Source organism: Oncorhynchus mykiss, chromosome 14, assembly GCF_057628025.1.
Source record: "Oncorhynchus mykiss isolate SJ-2025 chromosome 14, ASM5762802v1, whole genome shotgun sequence".
Lineage (NCBI taxonomy): Eukaryota > Metazoa > Chordata > Actinopteri > Salmoniformes > Salmonidae > Oncorhynchus > Oncorhynchus mykiss.
In genome coordinates, this window is record NC_143035.1 from 20308645 (window position 1) to 20332531 (window position 23887).

Here is a 23887-nt window from a genome sequence, read left to right on the forward strand (position 1 = left end):
ACCAACTGTCTTGATAATAGAAGCTAAAAAGGTAGGACCGTAGAGTAAACAGAGAACTATCAGGGAATATTAACAGGGGAAGAGACCCGACTAATGGAGCCAACCCCTCTCCCTGACTCTCTTCCAGAGTTATTACCTGCAGTGATAACCAGCCATAAACAACTGAATGGAATGTTTATGGCAGTATTTGTGATATGCTTCCATTACCTGACCAGAGGGAGGCACATTTGCACCATACTTGTTTCACACAGAGAGCAATACAGTGAGCATAATGCATCTTGTCCTTCTTACTTTATTTCATTTTTATAAAGATTTTGTATTTGATGCTAATGTTGATGGGGCAGTGGGGTTTAAGTTATCACTACTGTCACAATATTAAGTCCTTGAAAAAGTGAAATGGCAATGAGGGCAATTTCAAAATGCATTTCCAAAAAGGTCAACCTGTCAGCTGTTCCTCAGTTGCTTTACCCACATAAAATATGGGAGAATCTCAATTGATTTTCCTTTATTCCTCGCGTCCTCTCTCCTCACCTCCTTCTCAAAACCCATTAGATGAGAAGGTCCATCCCCTCTGACCATCTCATCCAATAGGTTTTGAGAAGGAGGTTAGAAGAAGGGATGTGAGGAATCATGGAAATGAGATTGAGATTCTCCCTAGGAAACAGGTTGAAATGACATGCCTCTACCTATCAAACCAGTAGGGGGCACTAATTACCAACAGAACCTAGAGACAACACTCCCACTAGTCGTGTTTAAAGTGTACCCTGGTCTGATAGATGCATTGACCACAGTCTAATACAGTATGTGTGGGGTATGTTCAGTATGAAGGTCTATAGTCAGGATTCAGTGGCTGTCTCTCACTGTTATTCGTTCAAATGAGGCTGGTGGCAGCTCTCAAAGTTATGGACTGATATTAATAAATGGTAGCCCTGGCAACGCTTCCCATGTTCAGTTTGTGAGTCGGAGTAGCTAGCACAGAGGAGGGTAGGGGGCTGAGGTGGGTTGGAGTAGCTAGCTAGTGCAGACACAGAGGAGGGTAGGGGGCTGAAGTAGCTAGCTAGTGCAGACACAGGGGAAGGGAGGGGGCTGAGGTTGGTTGGAGGAGCTAGCTAGTGCAGACACAGAGGAGGGTAGGGGGCTGAAGTAGCTAGCTAGTGCAGACACAGGGGAAGGGAGGGGGCTGAGGTTGGTTGGAGTAGCTAGCTAGTGCAGACACAGGTGAGAGTAGGGGGCTGAGAGGCCACAGACACCTACTGTACTGTTAGACCCAGCATGGCTGCTTTCTAGCAAACCAGCCCAACCTATAGGAAACTGGCAAATGTCTTTGGACGAGACACAGTAAACAAAACAGAGCAATACATCAGAAATCTCCAAGAATGCTGGTACCATATCTATAATTGTAGCTTTCAACACTAGCTAAAACAAGTAAATATAGGTTTACAGTCAACCTTGCAGATATTCCAAAAGCAGGAGGCATGAGGGTTGTTAGGTGATGCAGAAAGGCTGAGGGTTGTTAGGGATGCAGGAAGGCTGAGGGTTGTTAGGGATGCAGGAAGGCTGAGGGTTGTTAGGGGATGCAGGAAGAATGAGGGTTGTTAGGGATGCAGGAAGGCTGAGGGATGTTAGGGGATGCAGGAAGGCTGAGGGATGTTAGGGGATGCAGGAAGGCTGAGGGATGTTAGGGGATGCAGGAAGGCTGAGGGTTGTGGGGGATGCAGGAAGGCTGAGGGTTGTCAGGGGATGCAGGAAGGCTGAGGGTTGTGGGGGATGCAGGAAGGCTGAGGGTTGTTAAGGGATGCCTGAAGGATGAGGGGACAAATGGGGTTGTTTAGTCCTGGACCTCAGTCTCTCTCCACAATCCTTCACCCTGGGTGTCCTAACCCAGGGTTTCCCAAACTTGGTCCTGGGCCCCGCCCCCCCAGGTGCATGTTTTTTTCATTCTCCCAAAGCACTACACAACTGATTCAAATAACCAATTCATCATGAGGCTTTGATTATTTGAGTACCTCAAGTATCTCCAACAGCACACATTTTTGTTGTAGCTCTGGACAAACACACCTGACTCAACTCATTGAGGGCTTGAGGATTAGTTGACAAGTTGAATCAGGTGTGTTTGTCCGGGGCTATAACAAAAACGTGTGCTGTTGGAGGTAGTTGAGGACTGGAGTTGGGAAATCCTGTCCTAACCAATACACAATGAGATGTTGGGATGTTGGGATATAATTGTTGTTTTGGTCCAAATTCCTTTATCTCTGTGGGATTGATATTTTAAATGTGACCATATTTTTTGTGAAGCAACAGAGACTGTTTGGGTTCTGTCAACGGAATAGAAATCAGAGACAGAGCCACAGACAGTAGATGCCAGAGAGCGCCCCTCACTCTCTTTCCGAACTACAGGACTCATCCATTGTAAACATCTGAAACATGGTATTATTTAACATGGATAGAGGGAAAGAGAGAGGGATGAGTGTCAGTATGAGAGAACTATCTAGGTCAAGTAGGGGAGATGCATTGTGCTGTGAGGTGTTGCTTTATCTGTTTTTTTTAAACCGGGTTTGCTGTTTATTGGAACAATATGAGATGGGAGTGCATGCAATAATGGCTCTATATAATACTGTACGCATTCTTGAATTTGTTCTGGGCCTCCCGAGTGGTGCAGCGGTCTAAAGCCCTGCATTGCAGTGCTTGAGGCGTCACTACAGACCCAGGTTTGATCCTGGGCTGTGTCGCAGCCGACCGTGACCGTCAGACCCATGAGGCAGGGATGTCCTTGTCCCATCGCGCTCTAGTGACTCCTGTGGTGGGCCGGGCGCATGCATGCTGACACGGTCGCCAGTTTACGGTCTTTCCTTGGACACATTGGTGCGGCTGGCTTCTGGGTTAAGCGAGCAGTGCGGCATGGCAAGGTCGTGTTTCGAGGGACACATGACTCTCGACCTTCGGCTCTCCCGAGTCCGTATAGGAGTTGCAGCGATGGGACAGGACTGTAACTACCAATTGGAAAAAAACTGGAGACTATGAAAAGAACGCTGGTGGCATGTCTGGTGGGGTAAGTGTGTGTGTCAGAGCTGTGTGTAAGTTGATTATGCAAACTATTAGGAATTTTCAACACATTAATCTTTCTTATAAAAATAAGTGATGCAGTCAGTCTCTCCTCAACTCTTAGCCAAGCGAGACTGGTATGAATGGTATTTCTATCAGCCCTCTGATTACAATGAAGAGCAAGCCATGTCGCTCTGTTCTGGGCCAGCTGCAGCTTAACTAGGTATTTCCTTGCAGCACTCGACCACACAACTGGACAATAATCAAGATAAGATAAAACTAGAGCCTGCAGGCTTTATGGGGTGTGGTGTCAAAAAAGCAGAACATCTCTTTATTACGGCTAGGCATTTCCCCATCTTTACAACCATTGAATCTATATGTTTTGACCATGACAGTTTACAATCTAAGGTAACACCAAGGAATTTAGTCTCCTCAACTTGTTCAAAACCCACACCATTCATTACCAGATTTAATTGAGGTCTGGAATTTAGGGAATGATTTTTACCAAATACAATGCTCTTAGTTTTAGAGATGTTCAGGACCAGTTAATTACTGGCCACCCATTCAAAAACAGACTGCAACTATTTGTTAAGGGTTTCAGTGACTTCGTTATCTTTGGTTGCCAATGCGTATATGGTTAAATCATCAGCATACATGGAGAGAGAGAGAGAGAGAGACAGAGGGGGAGAGACAGACAGACACGCAGACAGAAACAACAAAACAGAGACAGAGGTAATACAACTCCTCTTATGAGCTGCTGTATCAAAGATCTGGTAGCTTTGTGACCTCAATCATGTATACAGAGTACAGTAGTAAACAGCTACTAGCCACTGTGGGGTCACTCACGTCTACAACCCTTTGTTTAAAATGCCACTTCAAGGTCCTCGGGAAGCACATTACAAATCAAACTGTTTCCCTTTGATTACATCTAGCCTATATGAATGTACAGATGTCGGATCTTAATTTGATCACCCTGTTGCAGAAGAACTTTACTGAAATGGAAAACTTTTTGTGTATTTGAGGTTTAAAAAGGCTTCTGACGTTTGTAATTTCCACTTTGAAATTTCAGACCTGATTTTCCCTTACTAAATATGTATCAAACTCTACAAAAAATTCACATTAATTCACATTTCCTCTTGCTGCAGGAATATTTTCATGCTGTAGCAAATTGGTGCAAATTAAGATCTGTAGCTGAATCTTGGCATTGCTTCTTTGACAAAGTTTTTCTCCCCTCAAAATGTCGACAGCCGCCCCAAAAAGTCTTAAGTGCTCAAGATAAACGACGGAAATCAACACACTTAACATTTTGGTCAGCATTGCAGAACAATTCAGATGTGATTGCATTTTGCCGCGTTGGAAAAATACAACCTCTTACAACTTATTTTTATGTGCACCATAGAGTGTCCAAAAGTTTCCAACATCTTGAAGGCATTACAGATTTCAGCACTGGCTTCGTTAAATAACCCTTCCTTTTCTCTGGTACACAAAACATAATTTTGGGTGCTTCAGCTGAGTAGGAGCAATATCTCCTCCTTTCATTCTGTTGACAAAGTGCTCTTCAATGTAGCCAGGAGCCAGGAGCACAACTGAAAGCAGATTGTGCAGACAGATAGGTGAGGCGAGGGATAACGTGTGCTGTAAATCTGGTGAGATAAACTAACACACTGAGGCTGAAAGCCACAGATAGAGACAGAGGAACACCTTGGCATAGTATCACTGGTGTTGTGCTACATTGCGTTGATTACACCATTTGAAATTAAAGCATTTTTGACCTTGTAGATTGTTGGAGTGCTTTGGTGGTCAATCTTGAGATATGTTTAGGCAGTACTTTTCCTATGAACATACTAAGGTAACACCAGACACTACTGGGCTGGACACAGGAGAGGACTGAAAGACTCCCATGACTGGAATGTAAGAAGGATGACACTGGTGTCTGGTCAAGGGTGGATACAGAGGAGGCATGGGTGATGTTGTCTGTCACTCTGTGTGCTGGATGACCAGGCAAGCTTTAAGGCAGCTCGAAGCTCTGCTGTGTTGTGTGTGTGCGCATCTTAGGTAATGAGGATGGGATAGTGAAGAATAGCGGGATTAGGAGGAGGTCGGGAGGGGTCAGGCAGGACTTCCCCCTCAGTTATTTTGCTCCACACACAGAGGCATTTTTTTTTTTTTACAAAATCAGCGGGTGGTCCCTGGGGTGCCGACCCCTCGCTACGCGTATACACATATAGAAGACACACACGCGCATGCACACACGTACACACACACACACCTCATGCAACTGAGCTACGTTCCAATCAGCAGAATTAATGAAGAAGTATCATGTTTTACCGTCGAGGGGTGTGTGAGTCTCAGGGGGAACAAATGGGTGGAGACTGTTATTTCTCACGTCTGTCTTCAATAATGTAATGGACCCCGGGTTACGAGATAGCATAGTGAAGGCAATTTGCAGAACTTTGTGTCACAGCTGAATTATTTTGGCTGACAAGCCCATCACATGTAATCAGTAATACAATGTAAAGATCCTAATGCTACATCCTCATAAATATTTAGTCTATTCAACATACAAGGAAACATGGTGTTGAGATTCATCAGGGGTTATTTGCTGCAGGTGGTGTGTGTGTGTGTGTGTGTGTGTGTGTGTGTGTGTGTGTGTGTGTGTGTGTGTGTGTGTGTGTGTGTGTGTGTGTGTGTGTGTGTGTGTGTGTGTGTGTGTGTGTGTGTGTGTGTGTGTGTGTGTGTGTGTGTGTGTGTGTGTCAGTGGAGGCTCCTCAGATGAGGAAGGGGAGGACCATCCTCAGTGGATTTCAGATTTTCTTTTATAATGAAACGTTAAAAGGTTATCATTTTTAGGTAAAACTGTACTAAATATATTCACGTCACCAAATAATTGATTTAAACACTATGTTTTGCAATGAAGGTCTACAGTAGCCTCAACAGGACAGTGTTGAGGCACCATGGTGCAGCCCGGAGGACACCCCCTTCCATAGACTTACACAGTAAACATGACAACTTCCGGAGGACGTCCTCCAACCTATCCGAGCTCTTGCAGAATGAACTGACATGTTCTCCACCCAATTAAAGGATCAGAGAATGAATCTAGTACTGAAAGCATACGATACAGCTAGCTAGCACAGCAGTACATAAAATGTGGTGAGTATTTGACTCAAAGAGAGAGAAAGACAATAGTTGAACAGTTTTTAACATATTAATTTCTTCAAAAAAACGAAGGAGAAGCAAGAGAGAGAAAGAGAAATAGTGAGAGCTATCTATATACTGTCTACGTATATATATTTTTGTAACTTTCACATTCACTTACTTAGCTAGCAAATGCAGCTAGCTAGTTTAGCCTACTCAAACACCCAGCTCAAAAAGAGAGGGATGCTATGTTACCAAGCTGGCTATGGCTATAAACTCTTCCAAGTCAAGGTAAGCTTTTGGTTTTATTAATTTATTGCCACACATTGCCTGTGTAACTGCTAAACTGCTTGCTGTACACTGTACTCCATGATTGTAGCGGGTTTACTAACACGTTAGTTCTAATAGACTATGACGTGACAACAATGTGGACTGTGTGTAGCAGTTAGTGGTTATGATATGAAGATTTGGCTTGGAAAGGTTTTTTCGCCTGGTCACAGACTGCTGATGTGTTGTGCACTGAAGTCACAAGCAAAGGGAAAATGAGAGAGGAGGAAAGCGTGTAGATGCGAGAAGTAATTATCTAAAGATTAAAGCGATCATGCTGTTTGTATGTGGCTGCTATGAAAATAAACTGTGTTTGCGTGTAATCAGGGGTATGTATTCATTCCTGTATTCATTCCTCCAATTCTATTGAAAAACTTTTCTTTAACGAAAGAAAATGTCACGAAACATGGATAAACATACCTGAATTTGTCCAGTAGAAACTCTTGTTTGCAACTGTTAGAATAATGATTACATCCTAGTTCAGCTAGATGCAGGAAAGAGTGTGCAAGGCGGTATTGAATGTGTCAATGTCGGTCACTTTGATTACTCAAATTTGTCTCGATCTGTGCACCTACATTGTAAATGTTCAGTCATGTAGCAACCTCATGATGGGGTCAAGGGAAAATTTGAGTATCATATAGTAGCCTAAACCTATCGATGTTACATTGAACTGGGTGAATGGAATATGAATGACAGTCATCCAATATGCTGTAATAGAAATAAGGCCATGCTCATTAACAAAGAAATCTGCACTGACCGCCACTGGTGTGTGTGTCCAGGAGCATTTGTGTGTATGATAACAAGGAATCTGTAAGACGTTTTTGCTATTAAGTATTCATGGCTAAAAGTGTTGCATTTGGTGATAAGCACACACACACACACACACACACACACATCCAACGTCATCAGAAGCCTAAATGAACCTCAATGAACCAAAAAAGGAGCCTAGAATAACCTAAGAAGACGATGATAACCCTTTATGGAGGTTAATACAGTGTTATGGGGAAGAAGACTGATAATAAACACCAAAGATAATTATTCACCTCTGAAGGAATTATGTGAACTATTAGAAGCAGGGAATTCATGTACTTTGGAATTACACTGTATGACAAATAAGAATAGTGTCAGAATGCCATCATTCTACATTCAGCGCAATTAATGTAGAAGGGGTTAGGCAAGACTTATTGGCAGCGACCAGTATAGCAGAGGAGAAAAAAACTCTCCTGTATTTTTCCTTTACTTGATACAGAGCCACCTGTCAGCTGACGTTATTCTGTCCAACAAGCTCTCTCTCTCGCTCTCTCTCTCCTCTCTCTCTCTCTCTCTCTCTCTCTCTTTCTCTCTCTCTCTCTCTCTCTCTCTCGTTAAGGACAAGAGCTGCGACTCACTGTAGCCGAGGTTCAGGATTTACAGCTGGAGCTGCTGAGGTGCTGCTGGCATGTTGTTCACAGAGCTTTTGGGAGATAACACTGTCGACTTGGTGTGGGGTGACAGGGTCTCACTCCACTAGCCCAGTGCTATGGACACTCCCCAGGGAGCCTGGTCCTGCCTCCCCCACTCTCCCAGAGTGGCACATTCCAAACCGTTGAGGGAATAACCAACAATTGTAATAAGGAATTTGAGAGACAACAAGGGCTCATTTTCCAAATGTATTTATGGTTTCGATAAACATTTGGAGACTAAATATAGTTTGCATGTTGTCAACATGGGCTCCCGAGTGGCATAGCGGTTTAAGGCACTGTAGCTCAATGCTTGAGGCGTCACTACAGACACCCTGGTTCAAATCCAGGCTGTATCACGACAGGGTGTGAATGGGAGTCCAATAGGGAAGTGCACAATTGGCCCAGCGTTGTCCGGGTTTGTCTGGTGTAGGCCGTCATTGTGAATAAGAATTTGTTCCTAACTGACTTGCCTAGTTAAATAAAAGTACAATTAAAAGCCAAGCTCAAGTAATCTGTGTTACTTGATCTTGGGTCTGGATGAAAGGACAGCTGGGGTGTCTGTCAGCAGACGGGGACAGCGCAGTGTGCATGTAGCCTAGATACTGAGCCAATTTTTACCTTGTTTTAGAGAACATCTCTGTGCAACATTTCCACCCTGAGCTCTCCATTACAGAGTGATAAAACATGTGAACGCAAAGGCCAACCAAAAGGACCAATAAGTGACCTCGATACTGGGCCTGAGTGCACCTCATCTGAGCAATTTCACAGCAAAGGCTCACGGAGGTCATCGAGTCAACGGGAGGATTCTGTGTCCTCCCTTGACTGATACTGGAGTGCTGTAGTGCATAGCAGTCTAAGAGTGACAATGCCAACAGCAAAAACATTCAATCAGCCATTTTGGCAAAGCCAGCCTTATTGTTTATTACCACTGTAATTCCAATGCACCACCATTCATCCATAAGATTATATTATCTGTAATTCCAATGCACCACCATTCATCCATAAGATTATATTATCTGTAATTCCAATGCTCCACCATTCATCCATAAGATTATATTATCTGTAATTCCAATGCTCCACCCTTCATCCATAAGATTATATTATCTGTAATTCCAATGCTCCACCCTTCATCCATAAGATTATATTATCTGTAATTCCAATGCTCCACCCTTCATCCATAAGATTATATTATCTGTAATTCCAATGCTTCACCCTTCATCCATAAGATTATATTATCTGTAATTCCAATGCTCCACCCTTCATCCATAAGATTATATTATCTGTAATTCCAATGCTCCACCCTTCATCCATAAGATTATATTATCTGTAATTCCAATGCACCACCATTCATCCATAACATTATATTATCTGTAATTCCAATGCACCAGACGACTAACGACTAACACCTGCCTATGATTAAGAAACATATCAGACCAAACACATAGAAACAGACAAACTAGACATACAACATAGAATGCCCACTCATATCACACCCTGACCGAACAAAACATAGAAACAAACAACGCAAACTATGGTCAGAGTGTGACAGTGACCCCCCCCCCCCCCCCCCCCCCAAGGTGCGCAAAACCTATAGGGGAGGGTTTGGGTGGGCATCTGTCCGCGGTGGCGGCTCTGGCGCGGTACGTGGACCCCACTCCACCATAGTTATTGCCCTCTTCATTAGCCTCTTAAGAGCGGCGACCCTTGCCTCCCACCTAGGACCGAGGACCCTAATCAAAGGCCCCACTGGACTGAGGAGCGCCTCTGGACTGAGGGGCAGCTCCGGACTGAGGGGCAGCTCCGGACTGACTGACGGCTCTGGCGGCTCAGGACAGACTGGCGGCTATGGCGGCTCAGGACAGACGGGAGACTCTGGCGGCTCAGGACAGACGGGAGACTCTGGCGGCTCAGGACAGACGGGAGACTCTGGCGGCTCAGGACAGACGGGAGACTCTGGGGGCGCTGGAGAGGAGGAAGGCTCTGGCAGCGCTGGATAGGCGGGAGCACCTGTAGGCAGAAGACGGAGAGACAGCCTGGTGCGGGTAGCTGCCACCGGAGGGCTGGTGCGTGGAGGTAGCACCGGATAGACCGGACCGTGCAAGTGCATTGGAGCTCTTGAGCACCGAGCCTGCCCAACCTTACCTGCTTGAATGCTCCCCGTAGCCAGGCCAGTGCGGCGAGGTGGAATAGCCCGCACTGGGCTGTGTTGGCGAACCGGGGACACCATGCGTAAGGCTGGTGCCATGTACGCCAGCCCGAGGAGATGCACTGGAGACCAGATGCGCAGAGCCGGCTTCATGACACCTGGCTCGATGCCCACTCTAGCCCGGCCGATACGAGGAGCTGGGATGTAGCGCACCGGGCTAAGCACGCATACTGGGGACACCGTGCGCTCCACCGCATAACGCGGTGCCTGACCAGTACAACGCTCTCTTTCTCCACGGTAAGCACGGGGAGTTGGCGCAGGTCTCCTTACCTGCCTTAGCCACACTCCCCGTGTGCCGCCCCCCAATACATTTTTGCGGCTGCCTCTCGGGCTTCCTTGATCGTCGTGCCAACTCCATACGCCGGTATCCCTCCTCACACTGCTCCAGAGAATCCCAGGCGGGCTCCGGCACTCTCCCTGGGTCGACCTGTCTATCTCCTCCCAAATAGTGACATAGTCCAGATCTCGCTCCCATGTCCAGGAGTCCTGATATCGCTGCCTCTCCTGCTGCTGCCCGTTACCACGTTGCTTGGTCCTTTGGTGGAAGGTGATTCTGTAACGATCGTCTTCGGGAGAAAGAGAGGAGGACCAAAATGCAGCGTGATGATTATCCATTTTTAATGGGATACTTAAACAACGAACAAAAACAATGAACCGACAAAAAAAGAACGAAGACGAAACAGTCCCGTAACGTGAATACCAACACAGGAACACTGGAAACAGGAACAATCACCCACACCCCACAATACAAAACAGGCTACCTAAATATGGTTCCCAATCAGAGACAACGACTAACACCTGCCTCTGATTGAGAACCATAGCAGGCCAAACACATAGAAACAGACAAACTAGACATACAACATAGAATGCCCACTCATATCACACCCTGACCAAACAAAACATAGAACAAACAACGCAAACTATGGTCAGAGTGTGACAACATGATGGGAAACAGAGGGTTAACTTCTTCGATATAGGGGGCGCTCTTTTAATTTTTGGATGAAAAACGTTCCCGTTTTAAACAAGATATTTTGTCACGAAAGGATGCTCGACTATGCATATAATTGACAGCTTTGGAAAGAAAACACTCTGACGTTTCCAAAACTGCAAAGATATTGTCTGTGAGTGCCACAGAACTGATGTTACAGGCGAAACCCAGATAAAAATCCAATCAGGAAGTGCCGCATTTTTTTAAACCGCCTCATTCCAATGACTCCTTATATGGCTGTGGAGGAGCTAGGAGTCAGCTTACGTTTTCCACGTTTTCCCCAAGGTGTCTGCAGCATTGTGACGTATTTGTAGGCATATCATTGGAAGATTGACCATAAGAGACTACATCTACCAGGTGGTCGCTTGGTGTCTCCAGCTGCAGTATTTTTCCGTTTGTCTTTGATGAGAAACCGACTGCCAGGAATGATTTTTCATCGAATAGAATTGTGAAAAACACCTTGAGGATTGATTCTAAACAACGTTTACCATGTTTCTGTCAATATTATGGAGCTAATTTGGAAAAAAGTTTGCCGTTGTGTTGACTGCATTTTCGTTTTTTTTTCTTAGCCAAACGTGATGAACAAAACGGAGCTATTTCTCTTACACAAATAATCTCTTTGGAAAAAATTAACATTTGTTATCTAACTGAGAGTCTCGTCATTGAAAACATCCAAAGTTCTTCAAAGGTAAATTATTTTATTTGAATGCTTTTCTTGTTTTTGTGAAAATGTTGCCTGCTGAATGCTAGGCTTAATGCTATGCTAGGCTATCAATACTCTTACACAAATGCTTGTGTAGCTTTGGTTAAAGCATATTTTGAAAATCTGAGATGACAGTGTTGTTAACAAAAGGCTAAGCTTGTGTTTCGATATATTTATTTCATTTCATTTGCGATTTTCATGAATAGGAAACGTTGCGTTATGGTAATGAGCTTGAGGCTATGATTACGCTCCCGGATACGGGATTGCTCGACGCTAGAGGTTAAATACAAGTAGATTGATTGGGGAAATGAAAAACAGGTGTGTATGAAAACAAGATAAGACAAATGGATATATGAAAAATGGAGCGGCGATGGCTAGAAAGCCGGTGACGTCAATCGCCGCCCGAACAAGGAGAGGAGCCGACTTCGGTGGAAGTCGTGACAGTACCCCCCTCGCCTCGACACCGGCCTCGAGGACGACCCGTAGAACGAGTCGCAGGGCGATCCTTTCCGCGGCGGTGAAACTCCCGCAGTTGTTCAGGTTACAAAATATCTGCAACCGGAACCCAGCACCTCTCCTCCGGTCTGTACCCCTCCCACTCCACGAGGTACTGAAGGCCCCCCACCAGATGCTTCAAATCCAGGATGGGACGAACGATGTACGCCCGGGGATGTTCAAAGGGGGCGGAGGGACCTCCCGCACTTCAGATTCCTGGAGCAGACCAGCCACCACCAGCCTGAGGAGAGACAGATGGAACGAGGGGTTAATACGATAATAAGAGGGAAATTGTCGTTCACCCTCCTCAGGACTTTAAATGGCCCCACAAACAGTGGACCCAGCTTCCGTCAGGGCAGGCAGAGGGGCAGGTTATGGGTTGAGAACCAGACCCGGTCCCCCGATGCAAACACAGGGGTGACCCGTTCTCACTGCGGTGACGGTCCGCCTCAGCCGACCATTGCAACCTTTTTTTAAAAATGTTTTTACCTTTATTTAACTAGGCAAGTCAGTTAAGAACAAATTCTTATTTTCAATGACGGCCTAGGAACAGTGGGTTAACTGCCTGTTCAGGGGCAGAACGACAGATTTGTACCTTGTCAGCTCAGGGGTTTGAACTTGCAACCTTCCGGTTACTAGTCCAACGCTCTAACCACTAGGCTACCCTGCCGCCCCATGACAGGATCCCCCTTCAGCAATGAGGTAATGGGTGCAGCAACCTGGCCAAAACCGCAGATAAATCTCCGGTAGTAATTGGCAAACCCTAAAAATCGCTGCACCTCAACCGGATGAAATGCGGTCACTCTCCCCTGACGTGGAAATGCAATACCCTAGGAAGGAGGGCCTGCTGAAAGAACAGGCATTTCTCAGCCTTGACATACAGGTCACGCTCCAACAGTCGTCCAAGTACCTTGCGCACTAAAAACACATGCTCTGCACGTGTAGTGGAGTAAATCAGAATGTCATCGATATACACCATACACCATCCCTGAAAATCTCATCTACAAAGGATTGGAAAACTGATGGCGCATTCTTCAACCCGTACGGAATGACAAGGTACTCATAATGCCCTGTGGTGGTACTGAACACTGTCTTCCACTCAACTCCCTCCCGGATATGCACCAGGTTATACGCACTCCTGAGATCCAGTTTCGTGAAGAAGCGCGCCCCATGCATTGACTCAATCGCCGTAGCGATAAGAGGTAACTGTACCCCACTGTGATTTGATTGAGACCTCGATAGTCAATGCACGGGCGTAAACCTCCATCCTTCTTCACAAAAAAAGAAACTTGAGGGGGCAGGTGAAGTAGAGGGCCGAATGTACCCCAGACGCAGGGATTCAGAGACATATGTATCCATAGCCACCATCTCTCCTTGCGACAGGGGATACACGTGACTCCTGGGAAGCGTAGCGTCTGCCAGGAGATTTATTGCACAATCCCCCCGTCGATGAGGTGGTAATTGAGTCGCCTTCTTTTTACAGAAGGCGAGAGCCAAATCGGCATTTTCTGAGGAGATGTGCACGGTGGAGACCTGATCTGGACTTTCCACCGTAGTAGCACCATCGGAAACCCCTACACACCTCCCTGAGCATTCTCGCAACCACCCTGTGAGAGCCCTCTGTTGCCAGGAAATAGTGGGGTTATGCAGAGCCAACCAGGGAAGGCCTAGTACCACAGGAAATGCAGGTGAGTCAATGAGAAAGAGACTGATTCTCTCCTCATGATTCCCCTGCATAACCATGACCAAAGAGATGGTGGCCTCCCTGATTAGCCCGACCCTAATGGTTGACTATCTAGAGTGTGTACCTGGAAGGGTAAATGGGGATCCCAGGCTAATGCTCTGTCAATAAATTTCACAGCTGCGCCTGAATCGATGAGCGCCTTATGCTGGGAATGTGGGGAAAACTCAGAGAAACAAACAGGCACAAACAGTTGATCAACAGAGGACTCTGGATGAGTGTGGTGCAAACTCACCTGGGGTGATGCCAGAGTGCCCTGCCTGTTGCCTCGACTCCCAGAGGAACCAACATGGCACCGACCGGCAGTGTGTCCTCTGGGGCCACAGATGGCGCACGTGATGTCTCCTCCCGTCTCCCTATGCGCTGCACCTCCTAACTCCATGGGCACCGGAGCAGGAGTGCTGGATGATGGAACCAACAGAGCCCCCTCTGAACGTCCGCGGGTGACCAGCAGGTTATCCAACCGGATGGACAAATCCACCAGTTGGTCAAAGGTAATGGTGGCATCCCTGCAGGCCAGCTCATGTCGGACGTCCTCTCGTAGGCTGCATCTATAGTGGCTCTGTCGTTCCAACCTGCTCCAGCGGCCAAGGTTCGGAATTCAAGGGCGAAGTCCTGGGCGCTCCTCGTCCCCTGCCTCAAATGAAAGAGCCTCTCCCCCGCCACTCTGCCCTCAGGTGGATGGTCGAAGACGGCCCTGAAGTAACGGGTGAAATCGTGTGTCCTTCTCTACAAACGGTGTTTTCCCACTCCAGCGCTCTTCCTGTGAGGCAAGAGACGAGAGCGGCCATTCTCTCCCATCCCGAGGGAGCTGGGTGCACAGTGGCCAGGTAAAGGTCCAGTTGTGGTAAGAATCCCTGGCACTATGCTGCCGTTCCATCATACTCCCAGGGAATGGTCTGGACAACGCGATCCATCATGGCACCAAGATGATGTAGCATGGCGGAATGTTCCTGGACGCGCTCCTCGACTCCTCTAACCGGGGTACCTGATCCTGCTGACTAAATAAAGTGCACTTTATTATAGTTCCAAACTGGGAGCACAACAAACCAAACGCGCTCAAAAAACGGAACAATAAAGTAAAGCGCTAAACAAACATCACTAGACATGAAAACAATTACACACAAAACATGATGGGAAACAGAGGGTTAAATACAAGTAGATTGATTGGGGAAATGAAAAACAGGTGTGTATGAAAACAAGACAAGACAAATGGATATATGAAAAATGGAGCGGCGATGGCTAGAAAGCCGGTGACGTCGATCGCCGAACACCGTCCGAACAAGGAGAGGAGCCAACTTTGGCGGAAGTCGTGACAACATTGTACTGTATGTAATTCCAATGCTCGCCATTCATCCATAACATGACATTATCTGTAATTCCAATGTTAAGCCATTCACTCATAACATTTATTTATTTTTGATATCGAAATTAAGCATTAAATGTATGTAACTCAGTAGTTTGAATAAGATTTCTGCATTTCGTTTTAGAGAGGAGGGCAAGACAGTTGAGAGGAGGAGAGGAATTCATATGTTCGGAAATCCTTGAAAGTGGCTTTGTTTGATTTTCTGATGCCGGACTTTTGGGTGGAAAATGATTGTCTTTATCCAGTTTGGACACAGTCAAAGTGAGGGAGGCGATCAGTGCTCCAGAAATAGCCATAGCCAAACCAGGGCAGTTTCAAAACAATGTGCTTGCACACACAGGACTCCATCAGATATCCTGGGGTCGATATTCTAAACCCTTTAATGACGTCCGGACAGCCAGAAAAGAGCAGTGAGGTCAGATGAGAGCCTTGGAGAGCAAAAGGAAAACATCCAAACAAGTGAGTGGGTAAACAGGAAAATACAGGGAGGAGGGGACAGACAGAGGGGAAGGGGAGGAGGAGGAGGAGGAGGATGGGGCAGAGGGGGAAGAAGAGCAGAGCGGGAGGAGGAGGGGGACGAGGATAAGGGATAAGAGGAGCAGAGGGGAGGAGGAGGGGGAGGGGGAAGAAGAGCAGAGGGGAGGAGGAGGGGGAGGAGGATAATGGGGAAGAGGAGCAGAGGGGAGGAGGGGGAGGAGGATAATGGGGAAGAGGAGCAGAGGGGAGGAAGAGGGGGAGGAGGATAATGGGGAAGAGGAGCAGAGGGGAGGGGGAGGGGGAGGAGGATAATGGGGAAGAGGAGCAGAGAGGGAGGAAGAGGGGGCAGAGGTGGAATCATGCTGCTTTCAGCGACAGGGGGACACAGTCCATGCATGTTTTTTTCTATCTACCACCTCTGTTTCCTCACTTTGGGGCATCCTGTGTGTGTGTGTGTGTGTGTGTGTGTGTGTGTGTGTGTGTGTGTGTGTGTGTGTGTGTGTGTGTGTGTGTGTGTGTGTGTGTGTGTCACGGTATGTCACTGTGTGTGTCTGCTTGTTTGTCCCCTATTATTGGTGCTGTTAATTGGCTGTTGGAATTTTTCCATGTAAATTGTGTAGGATGTTACATGGAGCTGAGGATTTCTGTTGCGCCGCCTGGCCTCCTTCAACGAGCAACTGTTGAAACACAAAGACACGTGTCCCTCAACCATGTAGCGCTGCTCTGACTACCAACTGGACTCTGTTTAGATCTTCATTAGGGTTGGGTCTTTTTTTAATTCCCTTCTTTTTAGTGAAGCCCAATCTTGGATAAGTGATTGATTTTCTAATAGGTAGCCCATGTTAGAAATAAATGAATAAAAAAAATATATCAAGAGCAAAATGTACCTCTGGCAATGACACTAAATGACTATCAACATGCAGTACAACACACAAAATGTACCTCTGGCATTGACGCTAAATGACTAACAACATGCAGTACAACACACAGAGTTCCATCTGGTTACCCATGCTTACTGCAGAGGAAACAAAGAGCAGCCATCAAAGAAGCTGTAGACCTGTTGCACTGCTCTGTTCATGTCTACACACCCAGTACCTTATAGTAAGCTTGAGAAGGGATTGATATGCTGCCTAGCCTGACCCTGTGACCCCTGAACAAATTCACCCTCTGCTAACAGACGGCAGCCAAAAAAAGGTGCCCACCGCTCAACTGCAGAGGGATTTTTCTCTCTCTTTCGTTCTTTCTCTCGTCTCTCTCCCTCTGAAATCCTTCTGACACTTGCAAGTGCCCTGTCATGGCTGGCTCTGACCCTGCTACATTAGGGGAGTACTGGGTTTCTAGGCAGCCAGTCAAGTTACCCTATTGTGAGCACTGGTTTGGGGGTCAAGCTCTGCTCCCTAAGACACTGGAGCAGAGAAAGGAGTTGTGTTAAGGGGAGCTGTGTGCCAGTGAGCTGCCTTAATGCAGATACTGTATATTTAGTAAGGCAGAGTAACTAGTCGAAGTTCTCAGTTTCAATAAAGTTTCATTGAAATAAGCAACAGGCAGGGGCGTCATGCAACCCAGAAATCTGAGGGGGCACAAAGTATGTGAGGATGGCTGGGTGGTGGTAGTCGAATACCTTTTAATTTCATCAAACACCTGAAACCATTTCATCAAACACCTGAAACCATTTCATCAAACACCTGAAACCATTTCATCATACACCTGAAACCATTTCATCAAACACCTGAAACCATTTCATCATACACCTGAAACCATTTCATCATACACCTGAAACCATTTCATCAAACACCTGAAACCATTTCATCAAACACCTGAAATCATTTCATCAAACACCTGAAATCATTTCATCAAACACCTGAAATCATTTCATCAAACACCTGAAACCATTTCATCAAACACCTGAAATCATTTCATCAAACACCTGAAACCATTTCATCAAACACCTGAAATCATTTCATCAAACACCTGAAACCATTTCATCATACACCTGAAACCATTTCATCAAACACCTGAAATCATTTCATCAAACACCTGAAATCATTTCATCAAACACCTGAAACCATTTCATCAAACACCTGAAACCATTTCATCAAACACCTGAAACCATTTCATCAAACACCTGAAATCATTTCATCAAACACCTGAAATCATTTCATCAAACACCTTTCCTGCAATCTAGAGCCATAATCATTATGCTTAATTCTATGTAAAAAAAAAACAAAAAAAAAACATACCTCTTGTGTTGTCTGTATCCTCCTGACTGGTGTTTTTTTTAAAGAAAATAAATATGATTCTCTGCAACTCTGCTAAAACAGGGGTAAAAGATTAAAAGGAATGTGAGTCTTATTCAGAACATGTAGTTATTGCTTGTTTTTCTAAAGTCTACCATCCTTGCCAGCAGGCATGCCAGCTAAGATACTTGGTAGCTAGTTACAGTATGAGGTTGGAAGATTGGAAACCTATCTGGGCTAGCTAAAGCTAACTTCATAAAATAACTAGGTGACTAGTAGTATTACAGAGAAACAACAACATTTAAAACAGGATAAATCTGAGGGGGCACGTGACGCTGTGGCCCCTAAAGTATGTGGACACCTGTTCGGCGAATATCTAATTCCAAAATCATGGGCATTAATATGGAGTTGATCCCACCTTTGCTGTCATAACAGCCTACACTCTTCTTGGAAGGCTTTCCATTAGATGTTGGAACATTGCTGCAGGGTCTTTAGTGAGGTTGGGCACTGATGTTGGGCGATCAGAACTGGCTCATAGTCGGCGTTCCAATTCATCCCAAAGGTGTTCGATGGGGTTGAGGTCTGGGCTCTGTGCAAGCCAGTCAAGTTCTTCTACACCGATCTTGACAAACCATTTCTGTATGGACCTCGTTTTGAGCACGGGGACATTGTCATGCTGAATCAGGAAAGGGTCTTCCCCAAACTGTTGCCACAAAGTTGGAAGCACAAAATTGTCTACAATGTCATTGTATGCTGTAGTGTTAAGATTTCCTTTCACTGGAATTAAGAACCATGAAAAACAGCCCCAGATCATTATTTCTCCACCACCAAACTTGACAGTTGGCACTATGCATTCGGGCAGACAGGTAGTGTTCTAATCTAATTAGCAGCTCTAAACCATAATGTTTACGTGTTCCTCCTAATTCAAGGCGTCTGGATAACTGTCCAGTTGAGAACCACAAATCCATTACTATCCATTCCATTATTTTGGCAGGCTATTTTGGCAGGCTATTTTGGCAGGCTCTTGACAAAAAAAAGATGGCAATAGATTCACGTAATTCACGTGATATATTCAGAGGTACTGTAGATCCCTAAAAGCAATATCATAGTGGAGCATTGATTTCTGAAACAAAAGCCTGGGTGATGAGAACCCTGACGCAATCCTGTCAGATGCACTACTTGTGTGGGTGTCCACAGGGACACAGTGGAAACATGGAGGCACAGCAATCTGCACGCACACACTGTCCTCCCTCCACATATCAACCAGTCTGCCTGTTAGCCCTGACCCTGTTGAATACCATCCTCTCACTGCTCTGGTGACGAGCGCTATTTTTATCTCATTATATCCCCGTCACGCCTTATTCATGCTAGATCACCTTTCACTGTCTGCCCTCTCATCTAACATTTAAAGGGGTATTAAATCTGCCACCATTTTTCTGTTGTTTTTATTCAGTCATTCTTTCAGACTCTCTTGCAGGTTGCTGAGCGTGCAACGATTGTAGACGTTCTACCATCAAAGCATGTGTGGAACCGTTGGAATGATAAGAAATGGACCATTGCATTTATTCTGATGATGCTTGAATTCTAACATCCTTCTGGGGTACATTGTTGTCTGCTTTTGAATGCTACATCAATATTGTGACCGTAAGGGTTCAACAGAACAGGGGTTCAACAGAACATGGGTTCAACAGAACATGCTGGGCGAAAGTAAATCCCAAATGCAAATGGGGGATGGATCTGGACCGGGTCTGGACCCAGAGAAGAGTCATTCGGACAACATCGCATTTTGCTGTGTAAAATTCAATACATTATTTTTAGACAGCTTTAAAAAATCAACAGTGCGCCTAACAGTGCCTCTAACTCAGCAACCTCTCTTTCTTGCTCTCTCAAAGCTACACCCACCTCTACTAGTGCCCTGTCTAATCCCATCTCATGGTTATATACAAATACAAGAGGCCGTGTACCCAATCACATTAATCCGCGGAACCTTGGGACAAGCAGCAGAAAGGAACAGAAAGATTTGACCGCGGCTCAACTTTAAATATCACAGATAGAAGGAGCTTAGTTACCAGTATCTTTGTTAATATGTTTTGTTTAAAAAAAACATTGACTCTGAAAACGGTATATTCAAAAACGAGTGGACGAAACAATATTAATGAATTCTCCCTGCAACTATCATAAAACCAGTGTGCCTGATATGCAGTGAGTCCGTAGCTCTCGTGAAAAGTGCCAATGTTAAGCGCCATTATGACACCAGGCATAGTAAATTCGATCAGATGACCAAAGTCCTTGACAGGTCAACCACAATTCCCTGAGAGATCCACCACAATTCCCTGACAGCCCAACAATGTGCAATGGAGTGTTCACTAAGGATATCTTTGGTTTTGGGGAAAAAACAAAAAACCTTTTTCAGACGCTGATATGGTAAAATAATGCATGTGTGAAGTTGCTGACACCTTCCTTGAAGATAAACAAAAAGATGAGCTCAGAGAAAAGGCAGACAGACAGACTGTTAGACAGACAGCATGCCCAATCCTCCAAGCTAACTCTGTACGAATCACTCCAGGGGTTGGAGAACATCTGCTGCAGAAAGTGGCATCTCAAGTTAGTTTGGCCGCCTAAATCATCTATAGGGCCCGAAACACATGACAGAAAGACATCTCCTGTCCCAGGGCATCAAACAAATGGTCAAACCAGATGACCAAGATTTCAAATGAGGCTCTCAGTGGATACGTGACCTCTAACCCCTCACTGTTGATTAATGATCTCAACGTGCAGTCTCTAAAAGTGAAGTAAAATAAGCAAGAGCCTTGGCTAAACAAAAGCAAGACGCTCATAAATCCAAGCAGCAGCCCGGCCAGCACTGTTGGGTGCCTTGTTGGTTCAGCACCGTTGGGTGCCTTGTTGGTTCAGCACCTCTGGGTGCCTTGTTGGTTCAGCACCGCTGGGTGCCATGTTGGTTCAGCACCTCTGGGTGCCTTGTTGGTTCAGCACCGTTGGGTGCCTTGTTGGTTTAGCACCGCTGGGTGCCTTGTTGGTTCAGCACCGTTGGTTGCCTTGTTGGTTTAGCACCGCTGGGTGCCTTGTTGGTTCAGCACCGTTGGGTGCCTTGTTGGTTTAGCACCGCTGGGTGCCTTGTTGGTTCAGCACCGTTGGGTGCCTTGTTGGTTCAGCACCGCTGGGTTCCTTGTTGGTTCAGCACCGCTGGGTGCCATGTTGGTTAAGCGCCGCAGAGGAAAGGGAGAAGCAGGACATGGTGGATCAGAAGGAATCCAAACACCCGCTGGGGCACCATCATGGAGAATTTCCTGATTGTACATCTAACCTTTCAGCACCTCCTCCGGCAGCCTGTGGCATTTAACCCTGTGCTGCCCAGAGTACGTGGCAGCCCTGGTTATGCACACGCTCACTAGTCATTACGCAGTGCTGTGGCCGTGACCCTAAGTCCAGCTCAAAGAGGTTGTAGTGAGGAAGGATGGTAAAAGGAAGAGATTAGTGTTGCCTAATGGAAATAATGGCAATGATTGAAATATGTGGCACTTCAAATGACCCCTCAACCATAGGTTGAACAAGGGAAGAAAACACACTCATATAAAGAAAGACAAGTTACTGTTCGTGGATTAGGAAACAGTCATTTATTTTGTAAGTGCACCATGTTCGGGGTGGTATCACATAGCTTAAAGCATTAACAGTGCAGTCAAAGTGTTCACAAGAGGGGCCCATAAGCCCTCTCAACAGGTCCTGGATATCCGGGGGTCCATCAAGAGCCATTACAGTCCGCGTAGAACCCTGTTACAGGTTTTCAATGCAGAGACACTGAAAGCAGCACTTTCAGAGGCAATGACTCTGATGTGTTTGTCACATACGATAACTCCACTGAAAGATTCCTCCCTCTGCTGTCTCACCATCACAGCATACTACTTTAATTGAGTGCCATTCAATGTTGGATCTGTTTTGTGTGGATAGCCTTGGTCCAATGAGATAGACTAGATCAAAAACAATGACCATCACATTTAATAGAACAGCGGTGATAGGTGGATGAGGAGTCGATCCATCGAACAAGTCGATCCATTGAACACGTCAATCCCTTGAACGTAAAAGTTGCACACAGTATGGCGCACACTGGTTTAATTAAATTACATTGAACCAACATGGAATAGACGTCTGTGCCAAGTGGGCAAGTCTGGCACTCCTCATCCCAAATGTCTGCCCACATGGGACAGTGTCAAGGCAAGGCAGAGTGTTTTAGTGCTTTGTTTGTGACATGACATGAGTAAGGTCCTAATGAACTCCATTGGTCATGGCTTTTGACTCTTCGTCAGTAGACAATCAAGTTGCCATGCATCCTGAGGGACCTTTCCCCTCCCTACCCCAGGCATGCCCATCCGTCTGTCTGCTAAGGCCTTAAATCACTGTCCGCATCAAACACAGCTGCCATGCTAAATGCCGATGCACTCAGTGACATTATCATACACCGTATGACATGTAGGGCCAGGAGGTTTTACTGGTCAGGAAAACCTCTAGGCCCTTTAAAGGGCCAATCTGCAGTTCTTACATCCATTTTTTGACATATAAATTACTGATATGTACCCATTGATTCTTGAAGGATATAACTTAGAAATGTCTCAATAGTTTAGTTTAACTGTCGTACCACATCAGAACCCCAAATATAAGCTTGTTTTACTCCGATGTTTGTAAACAAATTAAATGTCAACACAAACTGTAAAGCCTCAAAACATGGTTAAAACTATAATGTTGATATCATGGATGGCCAGTCCTTGCATCCATAGCTCTGTCTATGAATTTGAGTGTGGGAACATTTCTCCAGACCATTCCCTCAGCTTTTTACCAAAACAGTGGTGGGTAAAATGCCTTGTTATGGTTTCAACTGCTGATTGCCCTTTTAAGAATGAGTGTCAGATCAAATGGTTTGGCAATTGCACTTTACCCACACTTCTTAATCCCTGCATTCAATATTCCTCCCTGCATTCATACATTAACCAACAACTTCAAAGTGTCACACTCCAGTCGTCAGGTCAAGCACCTTTTGACCTCGGGGCGCCAGTCAAAACAAGGGGAAAACCCCCAAACAATAGGGGATAGGAGAGTATATTAAGTCTACAGGTGGTCAATATCAGTGAAACAATGCTTGAATTCTTGGCTGCCTGGGTGGATGTAGAGGCAACGACCAGGTTGACATTCTTCGCCATTTCCTCACCCTATATTACCTTGAAGGTCTCTTAACGGCCCGCATAGTTTTCAGGTGACACATCCTTTACGGCCGTCACGCAGGGATTTCAGAGGGCCTTGGCAGCAGGTGTGAGGTGCGAAGCAGACTTTCCAAGGATGTCAAGTCGACGGAAGACTCATTAATGTCCTTCCCTTCGCTGGGCAAACAAAGGGACTGGAATTCAGGAGGACGCCTGCCGACATGCTGCAGATGGAGGAGATAGGCCTCTTTCAATAGGCTCCTGAACTCTGGGCCAAGATTGGGTGTATTCACTGGGGGTATTTGTTCTGTCACTTCAGGTCAATGGAAAAGCAGCATGGCTGATATAACACTTCTCCAAATGACCTTGTAGGGATGTTATCCTCTAGACCTGGGCAACAGCGGTCAAAACGACCCTGATGGAAAATATTTGTGATCAACAATATACTTACGTGGCAAAAACGCAAGTCATTTAATGAGCCAATAGCAACGGGACTAATAATTAGCTTGTTTTGAATG